Below are 11,047 nucleotides of genomic sequence, written 5' to 3' on the forward strand. Positions count from 1 at the left end.
TACTTTCAAAATTACCATCTTGCCCTAAACATCTATTCTACACCCGGCGAAGAAGCCGAAGTTAATGTAATTAATTGGCCACGCCTTCATTATTATCTTCGTCTGTTCATTTTTACTTATTCGATCTTATACGTAAAAAATAATTAATATAAGTATTTTATAGTAATACCTCATAAGAATAGATGTATAGTATTAAATTTTGAAAATATAATTTAGAGAATAAGTAATTAACATTGAGAAAGAAAAAAAAGGTAATAGAATTGACTTAGTAAACTATATTTTATGTTTATTATTTTTCCTAATGAGCGTGAAATGAATTAAAGTGATACTTATTATGAGATGAAAAAAATTGTACTTTTTAGTGCCTTAATTAATTGAAATGTGGATTTTTTATCTTTTTAGTAATGAATCACTAATATTCACAATTTTTAGATGGTTAATAACTATTTGACTGCTTAATTATTCATATATTATGATAAATTTGTGTTATTAGTTATTACTTTATATATTTGACGGTAATATAACTTCAAAACTAATTCAAACATAATATACTTTCTATATAAAAGGAATTAAAATCTGTTAAATGGAATGTATATACATCAAAAGAACCACAGTAAGAATTTATCAATATTTAAAGGTCCAAAATTATTATTATTTCCCCGAGGGACTAAATATTACTTACCATTTACTCAATAAATATGGTAATTTGCAATTGATTTAATTTTTATTAATTTTTTATTGTTATTTTACGATTTTTCAAATGGATTTACTTTGGTGAGCAAAAGGTGTACTACTTGAAGAAAAACAAAAAAGAAGTCAAGAGATTGAATGAGTAGAGAATAAAGAAAGAAAGAACCAAAATTAATTAGTTATACGTACGACAAAATAAAGGGAACGTGCCCATATTGTTGATATTTTCTTGGCTAATTTTTAGTTCATAAATAAACAAATTAATAGGAGGGTGAAGTCCTTTTTACATGTTATTATAAGGCCAAATGGTCTGGTAGACCCTTGTACTTGTATCAGATTGTAAACTGAACCCTTTTACTTATGACTTTATCAAGTAAGTACTTAAATAAACTCAATGAAACACAATATTTTAAATACTTTTGACCATTGACCAAACTTATGTGACAATAAATTGCTGAGTTGGAAAAATGTGTGAGGTACACGCGGGTTAAGAGCGTGAATGGATACTTCTCAATAAAATTATACATATAATCAGAAAAATAATAGGAAAGGGAAAAACAAAATATCCCCTTCCTCTTCTCTTATTCTGAAGAAAAAAATTTAGGTCACCACCGTTCATAATTTTCACCAATTCTTTTTGTAATCTCACTCCATTTGGAAAGAAAGTACTCATCCTTCAAACATCCCACAACAAACATACTAATTGAAAAGAAGAAGACAATTACTCTCATTGAAAGCTCAAATTAGAAATGGGTTATCTGAAATAAAAAAGAAACAAATGCTTAAATTCATTTTTTGTTTGAATGATTCTTTGTTCTGTTTTATTTGTCTTCAAATAAAAAACGGGCTACATGATTTGAGATTTTAATTTGAAGATTCAAATTGAAAACTTCTCTCTAAAATTGAAAGCTCAAATCAAAGGACTGACGGACAGAATTGAGAAATTTGACTTGATATTAGACTCGTAGCTTGGGTTGAAGAGGAGAATTTATCTTTTCTAGAAATTTGTCAAATGGGAACAATTCTCAAGCTATCACTACTGGTGAATTTTTGTGCTTCAGAGTTCCTGGGTAAGGAAGATGGAAAAGGGTGGGAGGTGGGTTTGGATTTGGAGTAAGGGGCGGCGGCTGGGTGACCTCAAAGAGGAAAAAGAATAACTTCTTTTTAATATAATTTATCTTTTTATGCTTGACGTGTCATTAAAAATGATATGGATTTCAAGTGTAATTTGGTTGTATTACACGCACCGTGCTCAAATGAAAAAAGGGTTTAATATACTGTGTTTTGTTGAGTTCAAGGGTTCACTTGATAAAGTTACAAGTAGAAAGGTCCAGTTTACAATTCGACACAATTACAAGGGTTCACCCGACCATTTGGCCTTATCATAATAACAACATCTTATAACTTGAGTATAAATATTACTATAAAAATGTGGATAGATTATAAGAATTTTTATATATTCTCTCTTTTTGTTTTTCTATGTCTTTGTTGTTGTTGTTTTCTTGGTGCCTTTGTTGTTGAATGTGTAAACTTATAGGGCTTACGACTTCGTTATGTATTTTTTAAGGCTTCAACAATTGTAAACAACACCTAGAACAAAAAAACACATTATACGATAAGTCAAGTGACACTATATCAAAAATAATTTTTAATGACAATTAAGTAATAGTAATGTTTAATTGTTGCTAAATATGTTTATTAGATGCAATTAATACTTTCTGTAAATATTTCTAAAGTTTATAACAACACTAGATATAATGAAAACTAACTAATGTCGAGAAAGGCAATAGCCCTCTTTAATTTGTTAATGTACATATTATTAGATCAAATGTTCCTAAAGCTTATAGTGCCATTAGACTCAATAACAATTAACTAATCTCAATAAAGACTTTAATACTCTTTGTTAATGCATATATTTATTGCCGCTAAGAGTTATTTTTATTGTTGCGTGGAAGTTCTAACTAACTGATATACTAATTAATTGAGTCGTCTAAATTCTAGCAGACATCTAACATTGTTAGCAATATTCTTATGTTTGAACAGTAACCGAATACTAAAAATTGTGGCTAAAATTATAAACATCACTACATTAAGTTGTGAGTCTCTAAAAATGCTAAATACAGCTCGAACTAGAGAAGCTATTTAATTGCACAAATATCCCCTATTTCTATCATAAATTTTTCCTAAAGTTTGAAATAATTATATTTTATTTCACTATTTAATAATTTTGTACTATATTTCAAGTAAGATACATGTGAATTATACTAGATACACAAGATATATATGTATCTGATGTACGTATACAATGAGATATAAAAATGGTGAATGAGATGGGAGAAACACAAGTGAGATTTTTCTATGCATCCTAGATACATGTGAATTACACTAGATACACACACTATATATATGTATCTGGTGTGAAGGGAGACATGCGAGATTTGTCTATTTATTCTAGATATATGTGAATCGACTTGGATATAGTGTATCTAGAACAAATTATACCTAATTTTGACTATATGTATCTCGAGATCCATGTATTATGAAACTAACATATGTTTAAATAATTATCTCCTAAACTAGTGAGATTTCTATAAATTACCCGATACAAAACTATCTTGGAGGTATTATTCTTGAAAATACTTATAAATTGAAAACAAATCAAAATAGAAATCTCCTATCGGGAAAGAAAGGGGCAAGTTGGACTAAAGTCAGGCTAATTAGTGGTGCCAGAAATATTTAAATAATTTTTTATTGTTTTAACTAAGCAACTCGAGAATGTTTAAATACATCTCTTCGAGTGTGTAAAATATTTGTCTGAATGGTTAATTAATATCAATTTTAGATTGTTTGAATAACTTTTGACGATTTGTCATAAAAAAAATCATTATTTAAAAAAACTACACATTTTCACAACTAATTCAGTAACAACAAGAAGAAAAAGAAATGCAAAAAAATGAAGATGAAAACGTCAAAAGAATATGGTTGTTTTTTTCTTAATAGTTTTTTGTCCTTCGAAGTTCTCTCCCATGGCTTCAATATTTCTTCTCTCCATATATAACTTGTATATCACTGTATTTTATGTTTACATAATATATACACGTGATATACATATGATATATAGTAATATACTATGGCATACACACAATATATAGTGATATACACAATTGTATGCCGTTGTAACTTGTATGCATGAAACATCAGCGATAAATTAAGAGATATTCCTAAGTTATATTTTATCAAACATTAAGTTAACACTATAATTTCAATTTGATTTAGTTGTAATTATATCAGATTTAATTTTTTGAGTTACAAGGTTTACATGCATAGATAATTTAATGATACAGAGTTGATTTCATTTGGTAATGATATCTGAATGGATTGGGTGAATCAAATAGAGTTTTGGCTGAATTGGTCACCCCTAATTACAACTATTAATTGTAATTAATAGATTTGAAGAAATATATTTTTAAAGAAAAGAAGAAGAAGAATATAGAAAAGATAAAAAAATACTTAGTTAAAATGCAACAGGGGACTCCAAATATTCCCACAAATGTAAGATTTGATACTTCAAGCTCAATTGTAAAAGGTAAGGAAAAACAATAAGAATATGGACGGGGAATATGAAGTATCACTTTCACTTGAAGAGGTACTAATAATTTTTCACTATTATTAAAAAATCACTATTTTCTTAGTGAAAAATATTATGTGGTTATTTTTATAGATATTTGGTTGAATCAGTGGAAAAAAAAAACAATGAAAAAAATAGAAAGCATCTTAGTATTTTAATGAGAGTATGTTTTCCACCATGTGTTTTTTCCACTGAGCTGGTTCGATGGAAATGAGTGAGAAAATTATATTTTATAACGCAAAATTTATCATTAACTCGCGATGAAAAAATCTCTATTTCTAATAGTGAGTGTAATATATATAACTCTCGAGAGAGCTAGAGAATTGGTGAATGTATAGCTTTTCACAATTTGAATAAAGAAATGATCTTTCATGTTTTATTTTTAGATATCTTACGTGTGGAAATAAAAATAATACTCCTATAAAAGAAATTATAAAATTAAAAGTAAATTCATAAAGTGTTACAAAATCAATTGACCCAATTAGGGGTGTACATATGTCAGTTTGGTTTGGTTTTTCATTAAAAAAATCTAAATCAATTATGTCGGTTTATTAAATCTAAATACCAAATCAAACCACGCAAAGTCAGTTTTTTCAGTTTCTGTTTTAGTTGGTTCTTTCGTTTTTTTTTTTGGTTTTTTACAACTTAACGGTGTTTGAAAAAGAGATCAAATATATTTTCACCTACCTGTGTGATAAGCTAAACTTAAGAAATGTTAAATGAATAGAAATTTTCGTAAAGACGGTAAAATTCACATGAGTACAATTTATTTTTTTTGAAATATCAATGTTCATTATGTTAAATTAATAAGATTAAAGGATACAATCAAACTGAATACAAAACAAAATGTTTACAAAACAAATTGTTAACTTCGAATTTGAAAAACTATAACAATATAATTGTAACTTCTGATCTTAATACAAAATAAAATATTTACAAATTTTGCAAGCCCAAATTTGAAATAAAATATATAAACATTGAAAACTATAAACTAACTAAAAATATATTAACAAAGTAGATTATAAGTAATATTTTTTTATCTATAAATAAAATAAAATTATATATATAATATTACAAAATTTTACAAGCCCAAATTTGAAATAAAATATACAAACATTAAAAACTATAAACTAACGAAAAATATATTAACAGAGTACATTATAAATAATATATTTTTTATCTATAAATAAAATAAAATTATATATATAATATTTACAAAATTTTACAAGCCCAAATTTAAAATAAAATATATAAACATTGAAAGCTATAAACTAACTAAAAATATATTAACAAAGTAGATTATAAGTAATATTTTTTTATCTATAAATAAAATAAAATTATATATATAATATTTACAAAATTTTACAAGCCCAAATTTGAAATAAAATATATAAACATTAAAAACTATAAACTAACTAAAAATATATTAACAAAGTAGATTATAAATAATATTTTTTATCTATAAATAAAATAAAATTATATATATAATATTTACAAAATTTTACAATCCCAAATTTGAAATAAAATATATAAACATTGAAAGCTATAAACTAACTAAAAATATATTAACAAAGTAGATTATAAATAACATTTTTATCTATAAATAAAATAAAATAATATTATTTACAAAATTTTACAATCCCAAATTTGAAATAAAATATATAAACATTGAAAGCTATAAACTGACTAAAAATATATTAACAAAGTAGATTATAAATAATATTTTTATCTATAAATAAAATAAAATTATATATATAATATTTACAAAATTTTACAAGCCCAAATTTGAAATAAAATATATAAACACTGAAAACTATATTAACAAAGTAGATCATAAATGATATTTTTTTTATCTATAAATAAAATAAAATTATATATATATATATATATATATATATTATGTCGGTTTGGTTTGGGTTCGGTTTGACTTTTTTTCATTTAATACCAAACCAATTAACCAAGAGTGGCCGGTTTTTTTTTTTCAACCGCCAAACCAACCAAACCAAACCACAAGTCGGTTTTTTTTTGTTTGATTTGATTCGTTGATTCGATTTGACTTTACGGTTTGACTTGTACACCGCTAGACCCAATAACATCAATACACATATATGCACTTATTTTTAAAGAGATATGGAAGGAGGAACACGGGCTGTGGCTCCCCTTGACAATTAAATGCATGCATGAATGTAACAAATTATGATTAATATACTTGAAATCAATAGACATAAACTTCTCATTAGGTAAACAACTTTCTTCAATTACACCTTGTTTGGAGGGTTATTAGCCGTCGTATTATATTATATAATTAGTTTAAATATAATGTTTATTTTGATTATTACTTTAATTTTATTGTATTATATATTTATTTAATTCATCATTAAGTAACGTATGTAACGATCGATACTATAATCGCATCGTTATCTAAATATTATTATTTTTCTCTTTGACCCCTCATTTTCATAATAATACTACCTTGTATCCTACTTTTCTTGTAGGTTTATCACTCAAATTTACTGAATGTGTGACATTATGTAATGACGGAGAACAATATAATCTATCCAAATATTGTATTCATTAAAATAATACAATACAATATAACACAATATAATACGATATAAACAAGACTTAACAATCATACAAACATAATGTAAGAAGGTTGAAGTTGATAATCTGATTAGTAGTCTTGCAGACTTCAATTTCATTTATTTGTGTTGGTGGCACTTACTAAACTCTTTTATATTATGTATATATAGTGCAATGCAAAATGAAAAATAGAAAAATCCAATTAAGTTTCCAAATAAATTTAGAAAGGTGCAATCACAGCTAGATGCCGTGAATGATCCAATATAGTGGCATATTATTATGGACGTCATTTCACCGTAATTATTGGTATTTGATGAACAGCACTAATTTCTAATATTATTAGTGTTTTTTTAAGACTCTGAAGGGACTAGTCATATAAGATTCTATTTGGGAAGTTTGTGATAAGCTTTGGACGTCAACGATTAGTCAATACATTGAATCATTCATAATTTAATTATTAGCACAAGGATGTATCACCAATTACGAGCAAGGGGTATTAGGTATAATAACAATAATGATAAAAAAAAATTATTTCAAATTATGTTACCTACTCATATTAAATTAATAAATGCATGATATATTTTTTTACTCTATCCTGAAATACTTTTTTTAATAGAAGTGAAACTACATAAATTTTGATTGATATTTTAAGATATACTTTTCCATTCATTTTTTTGTCCATAATACTAAAAGTGTATTTTTACATTTAAATATCAAGAGAAAACATTTTTTTCTTCATATTTTATCCTTAAAATTATTTACTTATTTCTCAAGTCTAGAGAATAAACATTACTGTTTATCATTATTTCTTTAAAACCCTATAGAGTCCAAACTTGATTAGTAAATGTGAACGAATGAAGTTTTTTTTTTTACCGTATTGAAATGGAAAAAAATGCATCTTATAATATTTGTCGTGTAGTTCTCGAATATCTAAATTTTAAAATATTAATTTAATTTATCTCTAAAAATAGTCAAATTAATTTTTAAAAAGCAAAACTTGACAAATATTTTGAAACAGTCAAAGTATCACTTATTTATTTTATCGGATATCCTCAAAGGAACCACTAAACTTTTCCTCTTCGATGTTCTTTCCGATATATCTTCATATCATTACAATTTTAGCAATTTCATAAGATTTGAAGTTGAAATAGTTTAGAACAAATTAGTATTATTTTTTGGTGAATGATATTATTTGGAATTTAATTAATAAGGATATATACATGTGATGCCATGAGACTAAAACATCAGTGTGGGTGGCCTGCAAGGTCCACACCAACTGCTGTTGCACATAATGTCAACAAAAAACCTGAGGCAGATCTTCATACCCAAAAACCCAATGACATAACATTTACTCTTTAATCACAGGCTTTCTGTCCCACAAGTGGTAGAGTCAAATATTAATTATATATCCAAATTTCAAAAGAATTAAGAATAGCACACATAGGATTCTAAAATGCAAGCTCAAATAACTTTTGAGGCAGTAACAAAGCAAGCTTAAAAATAAATATAATGAAAAATACAAGATTTTATTTGCTAGAATGATGTTACGTACCATAACTTTTTCACTAAGTAGTAGAATCATATTCAGGAACGGAGCCATCTTGTGGTCAGGAATTCATCTGAATTTTCTTTCGCAAAAAATTATATTATTTATATATAGTTAATTTGTTTTATGTATATATAGTAAATGTACAATCTCCTTAACTAGTTCGTGTGTCTAATTCTTTAAAATTTAAATCCTCTTATTAAAAATCTTAATTTCGCTGCTAAATTCATACTCATGTTTTTAAGTTGTTCAAAGAGATGCTTGAATTTAAAAAGTCAACAAAAAAATGTCTAATGTGAAGATATTATTGTTTTTTGGATACATTAATCACTAGAGTTTAGTGCTAACACAAAAAAATTATATAAATAACTTGTTGGAGTTTAGTTGTCAACAATAGAATTAGTGCGATATGTTAAATGACATTCCAACAACCTCACTAGATTTAGTTGGCGCTAAGCACTTAAATAAGTGCTAACTATACAAAGTTGATTTTCCAAATTTCAGGGATGCTCTACAAATTTTTATTTTCACTATTCAATATTAGTTGATCACCTAACTAAAATAAATATATGCTCACTTATTCAATCAAGATAAAATTAATTCAAAAAAATAATCCATTTTACCCCTACAACTAATACTCTTAGGAAGCCTAAATAAATTTAGAAATTCCAAAAAAATCGTTTTCCAAGAAATCATTAATTAATTATTTTGTAGCTATTCATAAGCCTTATGCAATTAAGCATATTTTTCATAAATTATTTTAATGTCGCATAAATGGTAAATTAGTAAAATTAATCATCTTATTTATGATTTCTTAAATACTATGTAAAATGAAAAACGATCAACTAGTATGAAACACAAAGATATATTCCAATTTCATAGACCAAATTTAATAAACAACGAAAATTTTATATCTTCAAATTGAGTACAAATTTAGAGTAGAAGATCACAAAAATTTAAGTTTCCAAAAAAAGACGAGAGTGAAGAATCACAAATATTTAGTCTCCCAAAAATTAAAAGTAAGATGAATATAAAAAATGTTAACATAACATAAAATTTAATTCTTAGTTTATAGAATTCATTGTTGTCAACGTTTCAGACTAATTCCTTCCCCTATAAAACGAAATAAAAATAAACTATTACGTAACGGTGACACTTCAAATTAGAGAACTTCATCGAAGCCAACAAGCAAATCACAAATTTCTACTATTTTGGTTATGAAAACGAATTCAGAAAACAATTTAAAGAAGAGAAAGAATTCAAATAATCTATATATAAAATCTGAAACGAGATCTCTTTATTTATAGCCAACAAAAGCGTTAAATATAAAAGAATGTTGGTTCAAAAGCACATTATAGCTGTGACAAATGTCCGAAACACCCCCCTAGTTTAATTCATGACAAATGATCATCATTTGGTGGATGAAAAAGAGTAATGTAAAAAAGGAAATGAAAGAAACAATTTCAATTTCTCATCAATAATAGTTAAACTAATCAAATGAACCGTCCAAATATATAGTTGACATCTAATCAGGGAACCAACATAGGTCCCCGACTATTTTTTTCACTACAGTACAAGTATCTCTTATATCAAAGAGATATAACAATTCATATAGTATACAATATATTTTGGAAAAAATAAATTTGAAATTTAAATTGGATATGTGTAGCCCCCACTTAATATTAATTATTTATTTAGGGGCCTGAAGTGTCATGGGTTACGACCCCTCGACAGTTGCCTACTTCAATATGGACAAGACGCATTTAGTTGGGTTTAGCCGTTGAGGCCCTCTCTATCCTATAATTATAATTTAAATGATTGTAAAACGATTACTCCTTTCATTTTTCTTAGGGGTGTTCATGGTTGGGATAAAAATTGATCCAAATCAAAAAATTGAATCAAATCAATTAAATAAATCAATTTTTATTTGGGTTAGGTGTGGTTTGGTTTTAGATTTTTAAAAACCGATAGTATATGAGTTGGTTATGGTTTTGTTCGGGAAAAAATCGAAGAAATAACCAAACCGAACCGACAAATTATATACATATATTTTATTAACATACATACATAATATATTATTTTTATAAACAATTTTAAAGATCTTATATGTGTTTTCATCAAAATTTATTTATAATTTACTTATTAAAGAAAAAATGTCCAAGGTGAGAATATTTATCTTATTGGTTTTATGTATATGAGTGTGTCTATGACAATTCTTTATAAGATTGAAAATATCACTTTCTCTTTCTTCTAGGCCAAGATAATGAAATTTGAAGATTTATTCAAAGTAAATTCAATGATTGAAAGTTTTGTAATGTTAATCATTGTAATTATTTTCGTTTTAAATGGATTGTTGTCACTTTTTTCACGTTTTGAATAAATTCTTTCTTTTATTTTTGTCTATGGTTAATAACCGAATAACCAAATCAAACCGAACCAAAACCGATAACAATCACACCAATAAATATATACTATATTTAGTTTGGTTTGGTTTTGATAATTTTAAAACCGATTAAGTTGGTTTGGTTTTAATTTTGACTAATAACCGATCCAAACCAATCCGTGAACACCCTAATTTTTCTAATAGACTAGCCCCTACG

This window comes from Solanum verrucosum, unplaced genomic scaffold (genome assembly GCF_900185275.1).
Source record: "Solanum verrucosum unplaced genomic scaffold, falcon-dt-bn FXZP01000205.1, whole genome shotgun sequence".
In the NCBI taxonomy this organism is placed as follows: domain Eukaryota; kingdom Viridiplantae; phylum Streptophyta; class Magnoliopsida; order Solanales; family Solanaceae; genus Solanum; species Solanum verrucosum.